General features: G+C 44.5%; 1 long non-coding RNA gene across 1 annotated transcript in view; it reads right to left on the bottom strand.

Moving 5' to 3' along the window:
- Positions 1-9,985: 9,985 nt before the first annotated feature.
- The window catches only part of LOC132235530 (uncharacterized), an 85,233-nt gene continuing 77,890 nt past the window's right edge, over positions 9,986-17,328 (bottom strand). The window contains exons 2-3 of the long non-coding RNA XR_009453040.1: positions 14,541-14,851; positions 9,986-11,376 (exon numbers count right to left, since the gene is read on the bottom strand). This is a non-coding gene — a long non-coding RNA (uncharacterized LOC132235530). The remainder of the gene's footprint in view (positions 11,377-14,540; positions 14,852-17,328) is intronic.

Here is a 17,328-nt window from a genome sequence, read left to right as displayed (position 1 = left end):
CACCATATTCCTGCCACAGCACTAAACACATTGCCTTATAACTGCCTAGTCATTTATCTTTTTTGTCCCCACCAACACTGTAACACTCATGACAGCAAAAGCCATTGCTAGCTTATTCATCGTCTCTTCCCCAGCACCTAGCACAGGGCCTGGCATAGAACAGGTACCCCAAAATATATTTCTTGAATAAATAAAAAAGAGAGAAGTGTATGTGTTTAGTAGAGTTTCAATGAAATCATATTTTCAAGTTTACGCTGGCATTAGAGTGAAATTGGTGGTGTTTAGAGTCCAATAGAGCTGCAAACAAACGAGTAGGCATCTCGGGGGTCTTCTTGGAGGAATGTGGGAGCCCTGTGACCCTGCTGCTGCAACAGAAGTGTCCTTTCTCCCCCTGGGAGTGTTGGGAAGTGACGAACACATCTGGTATCTGTCAGGGATGTTTATAATCGTCGCCACACTGACAGCCCAGCAAGATGCTAAGCATGTTCTGTAGACAGTATTGTCTCCTTAAATGTCCATTAAAGCACTGTGATGCGGGAACTATGGTCCCTATTTCTCAGATGATGAAATCAAGGCTTGAGGAGATTGTCACCTGCCCCAGGTTACCAAACGTGTCAGAGGTACAGCAAGGGGTGCCTGTCTCCAAAGCCCATGCTCACCTCGAGCACCATAGCAAGCTCCTTCTTCTCCATGGTCCGCTCTCTCCAAAGAAGTGAATTATGTGGGAGGTTTAAGGATGAGCACACAAACAGGACCAGGATTATTAATTAAACTTTTTAATATCTTACCATCATCCCAATTTCCACCGTATCACACCCACAGGAAAGGCAGAGCAGAGCTAATTAGAGCATCCAGAGAACCGAGGGAAGCATCCACATGGAAATCCTGGCTGTGGTCTGCCACCAACTCGATCCCAAATGACTTCTCCTCCCAGGGCTAGTCAGCCACATCCTATAGGCAGAGTGCTTTGCTTCACAGAGCTTATGTGGAGCCTAAGGCAAACTAGTCCCACTGAAAGCGTGCATTTAAAATGCATATTGGCCAATCTGTGAGGCAGAAGAGAGAAGAGGATGTTGGGCTTGCCTCCTGGGAGAGCACTCAAACCTTGACCTGGGTCAGAACCACTCTGCTGTGCCACACCCCAAAGGAAAAGGGTAGGTTATGCAGGAGAGCTAAAAATTAATGTAGTAAACGATTTTTCTTATTTTTTAAGTGTATGTTTCCATGGTAACAGAGGTACCAACCAACAAATGTGTCCTTTTTTTGAATAAATAATGTTTTCCTCAAGGAAGAAAATAACAGCACACTTATCCACTTTGATAAGTAACATATCTTGGGAGCATCCAATAAAATCCATTATATATATCTACATTAATAAAAGAGAAAAATGATAATTGGCGTACGACGTTACCCTTTTCATTGGCTAATCAGAGCTATATGCAAATTAACTGCCAACTATGATTGGCAGTTAACTGCCAACTAAGATTGGCAGTTAACTGCCAACTAAGATTGGCAGTTAACTGCCAACAAGATGGTGGTTAATTTGCATATGTAGGCACAATGCAGGGAGGCGAAAGGGAAAGCAGGAAGAAGCCCCCTGCCACTGACAGTGATCGGAAACCCAGGGGGGAGCTAAGAGCTGGGGGGCAGGGCAAAGGCGGCCCTGGGGCCGCCTTTGCCCTGCCCCCCAGCCATGATCGGAGAATCGGGCGCCTTTGCCACCCTGGCCAGTGATAGCAGGAAGTAGGGGTGGAGCCAGCGATGGGAGCTGGGCACGGTCGAAGCTGGCAGTCTCAGGAGCTAGGGGTCCCTTGCCTGGGCCTAAAGCGGAGCCCACGATCGCGGGGCCGCTGCAGCTGCGGGTCCCCGCTGCCCGAGCCGGACGCCTCAGCCAGAGGTGTTAGGCCTGGGCAGGGGCAGAGCCTGCAACCGCGGGGAGCTGGGGGTCCCGTGCCCAGGCCTGACACCTCTGCCGGAGGCCTCAGGCCTGGTCAAGGGGCCGATCCGGTGATTGGTGATCGGAGGATGATGAGGGTCAACTCCTCTGGCCGAGGCATCAGGCCTGGTCGGGGGGCTGAGCCGGGGATTGGGGGGATATGATGGTCTCCTTGCCCAGGCCTGAAGCCTGGGTCAGAGGCGTCAGGCTTGGGCAGGGGGTGGAGCAAGAGATCAGAGGGAGATGGGGGTCCCCTGCCCAGGCATGATTCCTGGGCCAGAGGCCTCAGGCCTGGGCAGGGGCCAGAGCCAGTGATCGGGGGGAGATGGGGGTCCCCTGTCCAAGCCTGACACCTCTGGCGGAGGCGTCAGGCCTGGGCAAGGGTCCGATCAGGTGATCGGAGGGTGATGGGGGTCTACGCCTCTGGCTGAGGCATCAGGCCTGGGCTGGGGGCAGAACCAGTGATTGGGGGAAATGAGGGTCCCCTGCCCAGGCCTGACGCCTCTGTCAGAGGCGTCAGGCCTGGGCAAGGGGCCGATCCTGCGATTGGAGGGTGATGGGGGTCAACGCCTGAGGGCTCCCAGTATGTGAGAGGGGGCAGGCTGGGCTGAGGGACACTCCCCCACACACACACCCAGTGCACGAATTTCGTGCACCAGGCCCCTAGTATGTATATATATATATATATATATATATATATATATATATATATATATGTGTGTGTGTGTGTGTGTGTGTGTGTGTGTGTGTGTGTGTGTGTGTGTTGATTTTAGAGATAGGAAGAGGGAGAGAGAGAAATATCAATTGGCTGCCTTCTGCACCCTCCCTCCTGGCAATCAAGTCCACAACCTGGGCACATGCGTGACTGGGAATGGAATTGGATCAATCTGTTGACCTTTCGGTGCATGGGACAACCAACTGAGCCACACTGACCAGGACCAGTCCATACTTTTCCCCCCATTTCACCCCTCTTCAAAAACTCATCCAAGAATGAGAGCTTTGAATCTAGGAATAATAAAAGTCTAGAAAATCCTAAGATTATTTTTTTCTCACCTTAAATTTCCCAGAACCTTGTTTGTAAGCCATCCTTAAACATATCTACTGATAGGTCCATTTTGGAAACCTAATAAGCCCTGTTGGCCCCTGGCCAGACACTGAATAACCCCAGGACCCTTATGCATCCTGGCGTTCTCTTAATTAAACTTTTGCACATCTTATCACCATCCGAATTTCCATCACATCACCCCCACAAGAAAGGCAGAGCAGAGCTAATTACAACACAAAGCAGGTTGAGTAAAGTATGCACTTGCCCCCGCCCCCCTGCACCCCCCTCCTAGCGGGCACTGAGTGCCACCTCCACTCACCTGCTTGGGTTCCTGGAAACAAGGCTCCTCATCTCTCCAGGGCTCTGGGAGCCCCAGGGCAGCAACACCCCCCCCCCTCGCTGTGCATCCCCAGCCCCGGGCACTCACAGAGGGGACAAGGAGTGCCCGCTCCAAGATCTGACCTCAGCATTTTTGAAACAGTGAGGGATCAATAAGGACTGAATTTCATGATCTGCTCAACTCTATTTTTCTTCGCTACCGCTAATCCTTTTAGTGCAACGACTCCATACGAGAGTATGAGGCAGCATCTGTGACCATCCTTTCCATGTACTGGGTCCTGGCCTGAGCTCCTCTCCTTTCAGAATAACAGTACTGTCTGACTTTCCCTGTAAAGTAACTTTTTAGAATACTTACACTCTCTCTTTTCTTCTGTTCTTTCTAATTAAAACAACAACAGCCCTAGCCAGTTTGGCTCAGTGGATGGAGCTTCAGCCTGCGGACTGAAGGATCCTGATTCGATTCAGGTCAAGGGCACATGCCCAGGTTTCAGGCTTGATCCACAGTAGGGGGCATGCAGGAGGCAGCCAATCAATGATTCTTTCTCATCATTGATGTGTTTCTCTCTTTCCCTCTTCCTTCCTCTCTGAAAACAATTTAAAAAGAAAAAGAAAGAATGGAAGGAAGGAAGGAAGGAAGGAAGGAAGGAAGGAAGGAAGGAAGGAAGGGAGGGGAGGGAGGGAGGGAGGGAGGGAGGGAGGGAGGGAGGGAGGGAGGGGAGGGAGGGAGGGAGGGAAGAAAGAAAGAAAGAAAGAAAGAAAGAAAGAAAGAAAGAAAAGAAAGAAAGAAAGAAAGAAAGAAAGAAAGAAAGAAAGAAAGAAAGAAAGAAAGAAAGAAAGAAAGAAGGAGGGAAGGAAGGAAGGAAGGAAGGAAGGAAGGAAGGAAGGAAGGAAGGAAGGAAGGAAGGAAGGAAGGAAGGAAAGGAGGGAAGGAGGGAGGGAGGGAGGGAGGGAGGGAGGAAGGAAGGAAGGAAGGAAGGAAAGAAAGAAAGAAAGAAAGAAAGAAAGAAAGAAAGAAAGAAAGAAAGAAAGAAAGAAAGAAAGAAAGAAAGAAAGAAAGAAAGAAAGAAAGAAAAGAAAAGAAAGAAAAGAGCAACACTAACCATGTAATGAGATAGGCCTGTGATGTTCCTCCATGAGTCCTCCTGGGGCAACAGTGGCCAGCAGCTCTCACCAGGCACTTCCCCTGAGTGGGCCGCGGGGACACGGTCAGGTGCTTCAGCTGGCTCACGGGGCTGTTCTGCAGGAGTGATGGGGCCAGGACAGGGGACTTCCTGGCCAACTGGAGGGTGCTCCTTTTGAAGTCTGTATGGGCACCAACAGCTGCAGCTACAACGAAAGCTCAAACACCCTGTTTCCTGACCTCCCTGTCACCTCTGGGACCTCAGAATAAAGCAGCAAGACCATGCCCCCGAAGCTGGAGAACAAAATCCAATAGGTGTGGACAGAGCTGGGCTTCCGTACTTTTACCAAGTTGCACAGGTGCATCTGCTGTGCGGCCAGACTCGAGCCCCGCGAGTCTCAGTGATCACGCATGGAAGGCACACCTGGGCAAGGCCCCACTTCCCACCGCACCGTCCAGATACTGAGTCCACAACGAGGTATGCCTGCGGTTCACGTCAGAAGTCCAAACGGGTCTTAAGGGGCTAAAGCCCAGGTGTTGGCAGGGCTGTGTTCCTTCTAGAAGCTCAAGGGGAAATCTGTTTCCTTGCCTTTTCCAGCTCGGAGACCTTGGCCTTGGCACCTAGCCGGCAATGGCCTCACCCCAATGTCTGCTTTTCTGCTTCTGATTCCTGACGCCCTCTCTCACTTGTAATTACATTGGGTCCACCAGGATTGTCCAGGATAATCTCCGAAGACCCTTCATTTAATCCTATCTTCAAAGGCCCCTTTGCCATGTAAGATAACATACTCACCAGTTCTGGGGCTTATACACAGACAAGGGCACCGGGGGGAGTATTCTGTTTACCATACTCTTCTTCTAGGAATATCGGTGTGGTCCAATTAAAATGGAGAGTAGGTGTCTGCCAGGAATGCTCTCATTATCGAAGTCTCACAAAAATATTTGGCCTTAGGAGTCTATGCTCTTTCTACTCGCTGCTTATTTCCACTCACGTTTCCTGGTTAATGATTCTCTCCTTGTCTTTTGAGACACATAGTTCTGAATGAGAAAAAATGCTCATTCCAAAGTGAGACAAGGGCACTGCATCTGGCATGCAATAATAATAATAATAATAATAATAATAATAATAATAATAATAATAATAATAAATTTCAGAGCATGGTTTACAAATTTTGTGCAAAATAAGCTTAGACTACTCTACAGCCAAATATTGTCAATTAGCATTCCTAGCACGTTTGCCCATGAAACGCTACACAAGTCAGAAAGGTCTGTATCATTGTTGAAATAGCAAATCTGCACATTTTCTGTGCTTCAACGTATTTGTAATAGAACTGCTGCTAAGTGGATAAGCATGGTGTTGGTCCTCACACTGTGATTCTTCCTCGTTGGTGGAGGAGAGCATCACACCCAGCAGCATAGCTCTGGGAGTTTTGCCCTTGATAATAGCACATTTTGGGGGGTCAGGAGGGAGGAAGGGGGAGAAGCATTTGTAAATCTGAGAGACGGGATATGGGGCTCTATTTGCTAAGGGAAAAGCAGCTGGAAATTCACGGTGGTTGTTAGAGAAAATAAGAATGTTTCTTGGAAATTAAATTCAGAGAAGATGAAATTGAAAGCAAGGGGAAATAAAACATCCCTCTGACTTAAAGAAGGCACATTTGAGAAAAAGTAAAGTGATGGCAAACATTTGTCAGATCCGTCTATGTATTTCTTGTTCTGTGAATGGCCAGCTTTTCTTCTTTATTCATTTTCCTATTACAGTGTTCATCTTTTTTATTGATTTGTAAGCACTCTTTGTGTATTAGGGCCATTAACCTTGTTTTTCTGAAATAGGTTTTGCAAGTAAATTTCCTATTTGTCAATCTCGTTTGTCATAGTGGTTTTCTTCTATGCTGGAGTTTTTAATTTGTAATCAGTCAAATCTATCAATTTTTTTCTTCATGCTTTGTGAATTTATTATTAAGCTCAGGGAGGCCTTCTGTACACCAAGATGATTAAAATTTCACCCAGTAGCATTTAAAAAATGCAAATAAAAATGAGGTTTAACTTTTTTACCTATCAGATTAATTAATTCATTTATTCAACAAACATTTGTCAAGTGTCCACTATGTGACCAGCATTATACTAAAGAGCCAGGGATTTAGGAATAAAGAAAACAGAAGGAAACAGTTATATCCTTAATTGTAATAAGATATTTAACCTCATTTAGATACTGGTTTGTGCTGATTCATGTATCTGTTATTCTATGTAAAATATTTATAATCTTTATCTAAGCTGCATTTCCCTGCTCCCTGTTCTAAGCTAAGGGTTTTTTTTTCTTTTAATATTATGTGTTGTTGCCCTGTCACGGTGGCCATAGGTTGAGCCTCCTATGATCCAGGAGGTCATCGTTCCATTCCAGGTCAGGGTTCATGCCTGGGTTGTGGGCTCAATCCCCAGTAGGGGGCGTGCAGGAGACAGCCAATCAATGATTCCCATCATTGATGTTTCTCTCTCACTCTCCCTTCCTCTCCAAAATCAATACAAATACATATATTTTTTTAAATTATGCGTTGTTTTTTGTCAGTTAACTACTGTTGAATAATAAATCAGCCCCCAAACTTAGTGGCTACAAACAATAAAGTTAATTATTTAAAAATAAAAATAAAAAATTTTAATCCTTGTGATAGTTACATTCTATTGGGTCCAGATAAGCAATAAACAAGATAAATAAGTAAACAGTATAATATACTAGAGAATAAGTGCTATGAAATAAAACAAAGCTGGAAAGAGGGATAGGAGATGCTGAAGGGGGGACAGGAGACATTTTAAATAGGATCGTGGGGGAGGGTCCCTCCAGTGAGCCATGCTGGTGTCCCAGGCAGAGCTTAGAGCCAGCATGAGCCCTAAAACAGGAGCTGTTTGATGTGCTCCAAGAACAGCAAGAAGGCTAATGTGGCCAGAGCAGGAGAAAACAAAGGTAAGAGAAGAAATCAGTTATGGGAGGGAGACAATATCGCCTGGGTCTTGTGAGCCATTGCAAAGATCCAGGCATTTGCTATGAATGAGAGGGGATGGCATTGGAGGGTACTGGCTAGGGAGTGATACTATCTCACAAATTATCAGAATCACTCTGGCTTCCATGTTGAGACTAGTCTCTCCTAGAAATAGGACAAGCTGTTAGGGGACGCTCCCAGTAATCCAGGTGAGAGATGAAGGTGACTTGGGCCATGGGGTAGCAGAGGACTGGATGTGACATCTGAAAGATGAGTCAAAGATGGCAATGAGGTTTTTGTCCTGAGCAACAGGAAGGGTGGAGTAGCCATTAACAGAGAGGGGAAAGTGAACATGAAGCAGATGTGGGGGCCGGAGGGCAGACTGAGGGCTTTAGTTTCGAACATGCCGACTTGAAGATATCTACTAGGAATCTAAGTGGAGATGTCAAATAGCTGAATCCTCAAGGTGAATTCCAAAGCTCCCCTCCACCTCTAAACTGGAGATGTGCATTTGGGAGTCATCCACATAGTGGAATGTAAGGTCAGGAGACTGAGTGGGATTACCAAGATACTGTCAAAGATGGAGAAGGCTGGCAATACCAAATACTGACAGGTGCATATAAATGCACATTCTCTCATGCCCTCCATCTACACCAGCATAAGCTCTCTGGAAAGCAGAACATTGGCAACATGTATCAACATTTAAACAGACCCAGAAATTCCATTTCTAGGAATTCATTTTAAAGAAGGAAGAGAACAAGTAAATAAAAATAAAAATGTTCATGTCAATAATTACTGTAGCAAAAGCTAGAAACAATCTAAATGTCCAACAAAGGCGAGTTAGTGATTATGGCACACACACAATTAATATAATTATATACTAGAGGCCTGGTGCATGAATTCGTGTATAGGTGGGTTACAGCCAGCCAATCAGGGCTGGGCCGGCCTGGGGGGTGGGGCATGGGAGGCCAGCCGGCCCCACCCCCAACCAGGATGGGAGGGGCCGATCGGGGGCCACAGTGCGTGTCAAAGCAACCAGTCGTTCCAGCGTTCGGGTCACTTGGCTTTTATATATATAGATGGCCATTTAAACTTACAGCACAATGATTTGTATTCACATGTGCTACTGTACCAGTAATTTACTAAGTAGTTAGCAAATGTAGTATAACATAGATTCACTTAGGGTTTGGTTTTCTTTATAGCTTAGGCTACATTCTAGAAGGAGACAATTGTAATCAGCAGTCCACACCCTAGGCAGCCAACTAGCATTTTAGCAGAAAGGCCTAACTCCAGAGGTGATTACTAAAAGGCTTCTGTAATCCACATCTCTAATCAACAAGAAACATTTTGCTAATTAGCATACTGAATTTCAGAAATGGGTTTCATAGGGCAAATTAATGGGTTGTAAATGAGCATAACGGATATTAGAAATGGGCAATCACTGGTGAAATTTGTGGAATTCGAGAGATGTGAATTGGCTAAAATGTTTTAGCAACCCCTCCTTCCCTTGCATGAGCAGAGTAAAAATTTACCTAGACAAGCCTGGGCCTGTGTTTTCAGGGATGTTCTCTGAGTCTTGATCCCTAAACAGTCCTGTGTCCCACCCCAGTGTAGAGACTTCCACTTGCCTAGTGCACCAAAGTAAAGGAATATCGTCTCGAGAATTCAGTAGCGTTTGCCTCAAGGGAACCTTTCACTCAGGTTATGGTGAGAGCCCCTGAAAGGAGAAATGAGAGGACTTCAGTGAATTTATAGAACAGGTTAGACATGCTGTGTTGTTGGGTGCCTGCTTGCTTGGGATTGTTTATTTGCTGAATGTCTGCACATGTGGTAGAATGAGCTTGGAGTTTCACTGTTCTAGATAACCTGAGAGGAAGGCCATGGGGAGAAGCTAGCACTCACCCCTCTTCCTGTCCACGTGGCTACTCTTCCTCACCCAGAAGAACCAAGCATTGTGCGCTCAGAAAGGATGGAAGACAAACACCATCTTTTCTAAAGACTACAGGGTGGAATCCTTGAGGTGGAGAAATGAAGGGCTCATACTTGGGTTTTGTTTTTATAACCAGGAAAAAAAAAGATAAAGCTCAAAATCATCTTTTAAAAAGTGGTCAAAATAGAGTGTGCAAAGAAAAAGAAAAGGGTGAGAAAATATCCAGATTTCCTTCAACTTAAAACAGCCAACTTGGAATTGATACTTCACCCTATTCCTGCCTCCAATCGAGTTTCAGTAGTAATATTTAGTGTCTACATTAGCTAGAAATTTTCTTTCTTTCTTTTTTTTTTGTTCACTCTCTCAGTATCAATCATCATGTTCTAAGTGACGAAATACATTTGGATATGCGTGAATCTTGACAAATTTACCACACCCAGTTCTCCCACAGGCAGTAGGCAGTATTTATTTCCACTCATTTGTCTTTAGCAGCAAGAACATTTTCCATTGAATCCTGCTTCTCCTTTCCTCCTGCCTCCCTCCCTCTTCCCCGTTCACTTCATAAAGTAACCCCGAATTATGTCCCTCCTCCCCCTTTTATCCTTCCCTCCCTCTTACTTCCTCCTCCCTTCCTCCATTTCTCTCTTTCTCCTGGTCTCCAACAACACCAGGCGCCCAAAGCAAATACCAGCACATTAAGCAGCAGCCTGGTGAGGAGATGCCCAGAGAACTTCCTGGAGTGATTACTACATTACAAAGAGGGCAAGTTTTCACAGACCCACACTCAAATACTCACCCTCAATGAACAAGGGAGTGTTGGGGGGTACAGAATAATAATCAAATGATAAAAGTTTTTTAAAAGCTTCCCCCTGCCCACTGTGCCTTTAAAATAAACAGAGGAAGGCAGGCTAAATCACAAACCCAAGAACACAAGTCTTACGGAACTCATAAGAATGCTGAGATATACCATTTCCTCTTCAAATGACTTTTTTTTTAATACTATTTGATTTGAAACTCACCAATTCCTGTCAGGATGAACATATGTTACCACATAATTATTTCCCTTTGAAAATATCCACTGCCCTGCAAACCAGCAGGAAACGGGACTTTTCTGGCAGGGGGTGGGCATCAGGACATGAGATGCCTGACCCTTTTAGCTGCCTTGAGTGGCTGGCTGCTTCCCTTCCCTGTGTCTTTTTCCCCCCTCCTGCTGCTTTGACAGTTGTTTCTGCTTTGCAAGGACATGTCATTTTACTTACCACACTCTCTCTCTCCCCCTTCTTAATTGGCCGGCAGTAAAAATACAAATTGCACCACTGTATTTTATTATTAGCCATTTGATGGGCCCAAAATGGCTCATAAGTACTGCCTAGAGGATATTAATCAGACCTGCTGACTCTTCTAAGCACCCACTTACATATCGTGACCCCCAGATGAGGCCAGTGGGTGGTAATCCTGCCCTCCCAAGGGAGCAGTTAGCTAGTCGATGCCTCCTCCGTTAGCAAAGGCACAACCGGAAGGTGTGGCGTCTGTCCCACACGAGGTGAGTCCACAGCCCAAATCTCTTCTCTGCCCATCAGCTTTCACGCCTGCTGTACTTTATTGTCATGGAAAGTCTGCCTCATCTTGCCCCCTCTCTCTAGGTAACAGAGCATGGAATGAATGTCTGAATCCTAAGTGCAGCTAAGCTGAGTAATCTTCTTTAATGTCTCATGGCTTGGCAAAGACAGCCTCCTTTCTTAGGAGTAAAATCCAGGGAAATTGTGGTCTAGAAGAGGCTGGTATATGAGTGAGGGTCCAGCTAGACAAGCAAAAGGAGCCGGCTCCAGGGGTATTGTCTGCTGTGCTGTCCCATCCTGTACATACAATTCCATGTGTCGTGGGGAACACGTATGAAAGATCTGGTTATGTTACAATGAGGATATGGGTTTACTGTGAGGCTTCCGGTTCACAAAGCTTGATTCTTTGTGTGAATCTCACCACAAACTTTCTAGTATCAGATATCTTGGAAATCAAATCACTGTGTGTCCTCTGAAATATCAAAAAGGAGAAAACAGATAAACATTGTCAATGGAAATAAAAAGCTAAATGGTAGAACAAATCCACTAACCATGACCTAATTTCTGTCTGATTCAGTAACTAACTTACAAGGAGTGCCTATGCACCTCCATGCCAGCAACCATGTGCCAGGAACACAGCCTCATTTATGACAGGGCTCTCTGAGACACGCCCACAACTCAGTGTAGAAGGTGGTGGGACTTCAATTTCACATTTAACTTAGTTTAATGCATCATTTATAGTTTTGTCTAAGGCTCTGTTTTCTCTACCTCGGGTCATTTCTTCAACATCTCTACTTTCTGTTCATAAATTTTCATGAGTTCCAAGGTTTTATGGCCATAATGATTGTGTTAGAGGACATTTCAGCTCCAACGGGAGAAGTGTATTCCAGCAGTAATTATCAGGTAGTTAGAGGAAGTGCCAACATAGCCTTTTGTCCTGATGTCATTGTGGTTTCTGTTTTTATCTCAGAGACACACACATCGCTTATAGATGTCTCACTCTTCCACATTTGTGATTCTTCCAGATTGGTTGATGGTAAGTTCAGCAACCTGGAGGTTTCATGCCCTATTTCTTTCTGGAAAATCACCTCATCTCAGGCAATGAGCCCGTAGAGAAAAGGTCTGAGAACAGAACTCAGGAAACACCAACATTCAAACCTTTGAAGAGAATGAGAAGGAGCAAAGAGCAAGAATAAAAGCAAAACAGGAGAAACAGCAAATGGTGTCACAGAAGCCAAAGGAGGACTGGGTGCCATGAGGAAGGCATGTGTGAGAATCGGGGGAAGAATAAGGTGTAGCTCTCACCTCATCCAAAGGAAACAGCACAGAAAACAGGGGGGATGCTGACCAAGGCCATGCACCAGATGGTTTACTTGGTAAACCACTTCAGGGCAGACACCATGACTATTCTTTCCCTTCTAACTAGCCTAACACATAGCACAGTTCCACATACATACATACATACACACACACATACATGCATACTATATGTAATGAGCATTATTAAGTTGTTTCCCATTACACATTTATAGATTTTTCTGACTGAAGCACAGAAAATGGCATTCAAAATGTGGCTCATACCTAACGTGGCCACTGTCACTAGGCGCTGTGGCAAAACGTTAGGTGGGTAATATGTGTTTTGTTTTGGAGACTGCAGAACAGAGAAAAGTTGAGTGGACAGCAAGTTTAGAGACCAAGATTTGACTCTGGCTCTGCAGTGACTCCCACGTGACCCAAAGCTAACGCTTAGCCTCTCTGACTCAGTCTCTAACATAGTAAACTTAGGGGAGTGAACTCGGTGGTGCTTTTTCCAACTGCAAAACGTCATATCCAGCCAGCCTCCTTTCTGCTCTCCCACCTCAAGCCTTAGCCTGTACCCGTCCACGCAAAGATTTTTCCCTGGCGACCCAGTCTCTCTGGACTCCTGATTCTGTCCTCTGGCCAGGTCTAATTCTCACACATAAACCTGTCCTTTCATAAACTTTTGAACAATAATAGATACAGAGGCAGAGCTGCCTCAAACAGATTGTCAAACTGCAGCGGGAAGGCCGGGGAGGGTTGGGGGGCAGGAGGGAGGAGGGTAAGAGATCAACCGAAGGACTTGTATGCATGCATATAAGCATAACCAATGGACATAAGACACTGGGGGGTAGGGGAGGCTAGGGGACTGTCAAGGGCGGGGGGGGGGAGGGGGAAGGACACATATGTAATACCCTTTGTAATACTTTAAGCAATAAAATAAATAAATAAATAAATAAATAAATAAATAAATAAATAAATAAAATGCCCACTTGCTCCAAACTACCATTCTTGTGATGTAGCTGCTCTGGGCTGGGTGTTATAAAGAGAGCAAGTCTACTTGTTCGACTGTATTCTCACTCAGTAAGCTAGGTTAGTGTGCAGTACATCTTCCCTTTGGTGCAGACGCACTCGCCACCCTCTGCTCTTTCCTTTACGCAGCACATCCCTAGACTCCTGTGCCCTCCATCCAAAGGGGAACCCCAATAGGGAATGGGAGGAATGAAGAAATGGGGACACGGCCAGGGCATGGACCTCCCAGGCTGCGTCTGGGGGTTTCCTGGAGATGACTGAGACCTTAAATTGAAGGTCACTGGTCCTCTCTCTTGAGGGTACACGCTAGTAAACTCTCTCCTCTCATGGCAGCGGTTCTCAACCTGTGGGTCCCGACCCCTTTGGGGGTCGAACGACCCTTTCACAGGGGTTGCCTAAGACCATCGGAAAACACATATATAATTACATATTGTTTTGTGATTAATCACTATGCTTTAATTATGTTCAATTTGTAACAATGAAAATACATCCTGCATATAAGATATTTACATTATGATTCATAGCAGTAGCAAAATTAGTTATGAAGTAGCAACGAAAATAATTTTATGGTTGGGGGTCAACACAACATGAGGAACTGTATTAAAGGGTCACGGCATTAGGAAGGTTGAGAATTACTGTCTCATGGGTTTAGTAACTGGTTCTGATTGAGTGACCTCACACCTTTCAGTCCCGGGGGTGGTAACAGCTCAATTGTTGCAAATCCAGTTTCCTGAACTATCCCTTCTGGTTTCCATGAACTCACCCCTTTCTAAATAAATGTCCTCAGATTCTCCTTGAATTATCCTAATTTGAGTGTTTTGTTTACTTACTGTTAGAATTCTAATAGATAGATAGATAGATAGATAGATAGATAGATAGATAGATAGATAGATAGATAGATAGCTGGCATTGGGGGACCCAGGCACGGGGAATGTTTTAAAATCAGCTTACTCATGTGAATTAATCTGTAGTTGATAAAATGACACCTAAGGTTGTGCTGTGGGTTTTTTTAAGGTTTACTCTCTGGCCTATTCATGGACCAACCCCATGCCTCCACCCTCCTCCAACTTCTGAAAGATGACGATCCTTGGCCCATACCAATCCAAACCTGGTAAACAAGTAAGATTTTACTCACCATAATTAAAAACACATCTAAAGTCTATCACAACTCCAGGAATAATTTACACACATCATATGATTTCTCCCTAAATACCTGTCCTGGTATTTTTTGTATTGTTGCTCCACCTACTTTGAATTATTGATTTTAAATAGCCCTCAAAGGGGAGGTTCCTATTTACTACTCACGAGAAGCCTCTGTTATAATGTCAGCACCTCAAAATGGGCAGCATCAGACAATGCCACTGGACTTCCATGAATTCCCAAGAGGAAAACTGCCAGAAGGAGAAGGGACGGGCACTCAGCCAGGCGGATGTAGCCACCCTCAGGATGCAGTCCACCTCCAACGGCAGTGGCCTTCGAGGAAGTGACGCCACCTCGCTTGACATGTCTTTTTATTATATTGTGTTTCTCTTTTTTTTCTTGACCTGATTTCATAATCACTTTGCTTCGCAGGCACCATATTTGGAAGTCAGGAGGTTTCTATTCCACAGGAGCTCCTGAAAATAGAGATGTTCTTATTCAGATACAGCAAATGTCTAATTCTTGCCTCTAAACAGTCTAGGTTAATTGCCTCACTTAATATCCCACAGCAGCAAATTTTACAGCCTAATTCAGTGTGACACTAGGAAAAAAATATTCCCTTTGTGTGAAATTGGGCCTCTAAGCTAAACTCTGTGTGGGGAGTGGGGTTGGGGTTGGGGGGAGAGGGGGGATAAGTGTTAAAGCTTACCTTCCTCCCAAATAAATGTTATCTTCGTTAACGGTCTCTAAAGGAAAAGGCAAGTTCGTCTTATTCTTCCTGAAGCCAATCCAACATGTATATCTCATCAAGTAAAAGCTGGCTCCATGAAGCACAAACAGCGAATCTTGTATCTCTATATAAATCACATCTCTTCTGCGTGACAAGTCGTGTCCAGGCAAAGCTTATTACAAATTCAGTTTGAAATCTCAAGAAGGAATAGGAAAAAATAACAACAGCTTTATGGAACTATACTCAGGAAATGACTTGAACTCATCCCAATTTTAAAGTTCCATTCTATACAGCAAGCAGCTAAAAACCCCATTTTCTGGGGGAACTGCCCTTACAGGAAGGTGTGGCGAAGCCATCTGCTGCTTTATGGCGGTGGTTTTCAGCCTTGTTTTTCTGGTCCAGCTATGAAATTGCACTAATCACAGAAACAGACTGTTTGGCCAGGAAGCAGTGTACGCCATATACGAGTGAATTTAAGCCCACACGTATTGAAGGCGCAAGCTTAGTGTGCAATTTATGTGCAAGTGGTTTTGTATTTATTGATCTGGACTGAGTGCAGGTCCTATAGGGGAAATATGACAGATCTCATCTGTCTGACAGCCACGTCTAATTGTATTTTCAGTCTGAAATGAACAAAGACACAAGTGCACAAGCCGAGGTCTCCACTCTGGTGCCATATGGGGTGTGAGATTGAGGGCTGTGGTCACTGTAAGTTTTCATTTTCATAACTGGACGCAGACTGCATCCTGAATAGCTAAAGCCAGAGAGGTGAGAGTCTTTCATTCAGATCTGAATTAATAGACCATCTGATTCTGCCTGAATGTGGGTGGGCCATTTTAAAGAGTGCCTTTTATCAATGTGATTGGGGGATGGGGTTGGGTGGGGGGGTAAAAGATGTGTCATATATTATTGATTCACCTGGAACATAAAACTTCCGAGCCAAAAGTCAAATACTTCCCACAATGGTTGTCACTAAAATTATAACAATACTTCTGGGAAGGACTGGCATCTTAAAAAATCAAAAATAGCTTCTACAACCTGACTGTCTAGTTGGGAAGATTAATTGTGCATATGAAAATAGTGATCTATGATTTCTCCTACTGTGTCTCTCTCTGTCTCTCTCACATGCATTATCATCACAGAAGCCATTATATACCTAAAAATACAACATATTTTACAACATACAAGATAATAAAACATTCCTCAAGAGAATACCACCTAGTATCCAATGATCCAGAGGGTGGGTTCTAACGAAGTGGTATTCAGGATTCTGAATTCTGATTGGCTAACCTTTAACGAGTAATTTTTGACACTGTAGATCCCTCCTGCCTCTTGGCGTCAGTGACACCACACCAGACAAACTCTTCCCTCCTGTCTGCTCTTTCTTTGCCTTCAGGAGCAGCTATCCTTTCCCTAGCTATGCACATGGTGCTATTTGATTATGGGCAAATTACTTCTCTGATTCTGTATTTAACAACTATAGAAATGGTTCCAACACTATGTCTTAACAGGAGGACAAAATTGGAGTGGGTTGTTATAAGAATTAAATTAGTTAACATATATTTAAAAAAATAAAATGTATTCTGACGCCTGGTCAAAGCAGGTGCTCAGTGGATGCTAATGCACCTTCCCTCTTTCCTGCTATCTTTAGACTATCTCAGAGAAATCTTTTTTGTGTGCATTGCTTCAGCTCCCATCTCAATCTTCATCTCCCGGAGGCACATCTTCAACCTCCACTCCTCATCTATTATTCATTCTATTAACCTAATTATTATCTTTTCATCTATTACCATCCCATGTGTCCCCAAGTTCCAGGGCTTGCCTCTTCTATCAATGTTCCAAGTTCAACATCAATACAACCAGGCTCACTGTTAATTTCACCTACCCACTCTATTCTGCCATCCACTCCAGCTCCCCTTTGCATCTTCCTCTCGTATTGAACTGAATCACCACCTTTTCACACTATCTTGATTAGGTAGAAAAAACAAAATTGTGGAAGAGATAAAATTAAGCTTTGAAATGTGAAGGATGGGCATAAAACTAAGGATGGAAGGCAGTAACATTCTAGACTGGGAGAATTTGGGTCCACACAAGTAGCAGAAAGTATTGTCCCAGTTCCTACTGTTAAAGTTGGCAAGGTGGGTCCTTGATGCCAGTTCAGGAATTTGGATATTTTTCTGTAGTTTGAATACATTTAGCTACTGTGGATTTTCAAGCAGGAAT

This window comes from Myotis daubentonii, chromosome 5 (genome assembly GCF_963259705.1).
Source record: "Myotis daubentonii chromosome 5, mMyoDau2.1, whole genome shotgun sequence".
Classification (NCBI taxonomy): Eukaryota; Metazoa; Chordata; class Mammalia; order Chiroptera; family Vespertilionidae; genus Myotis; species Myotis daubentonii.
The sequence above is the reverse complement of the archived record's forward strand: the minus strand, read 5'-3'. Positions and strand labels throughout refer to the sequence as shown.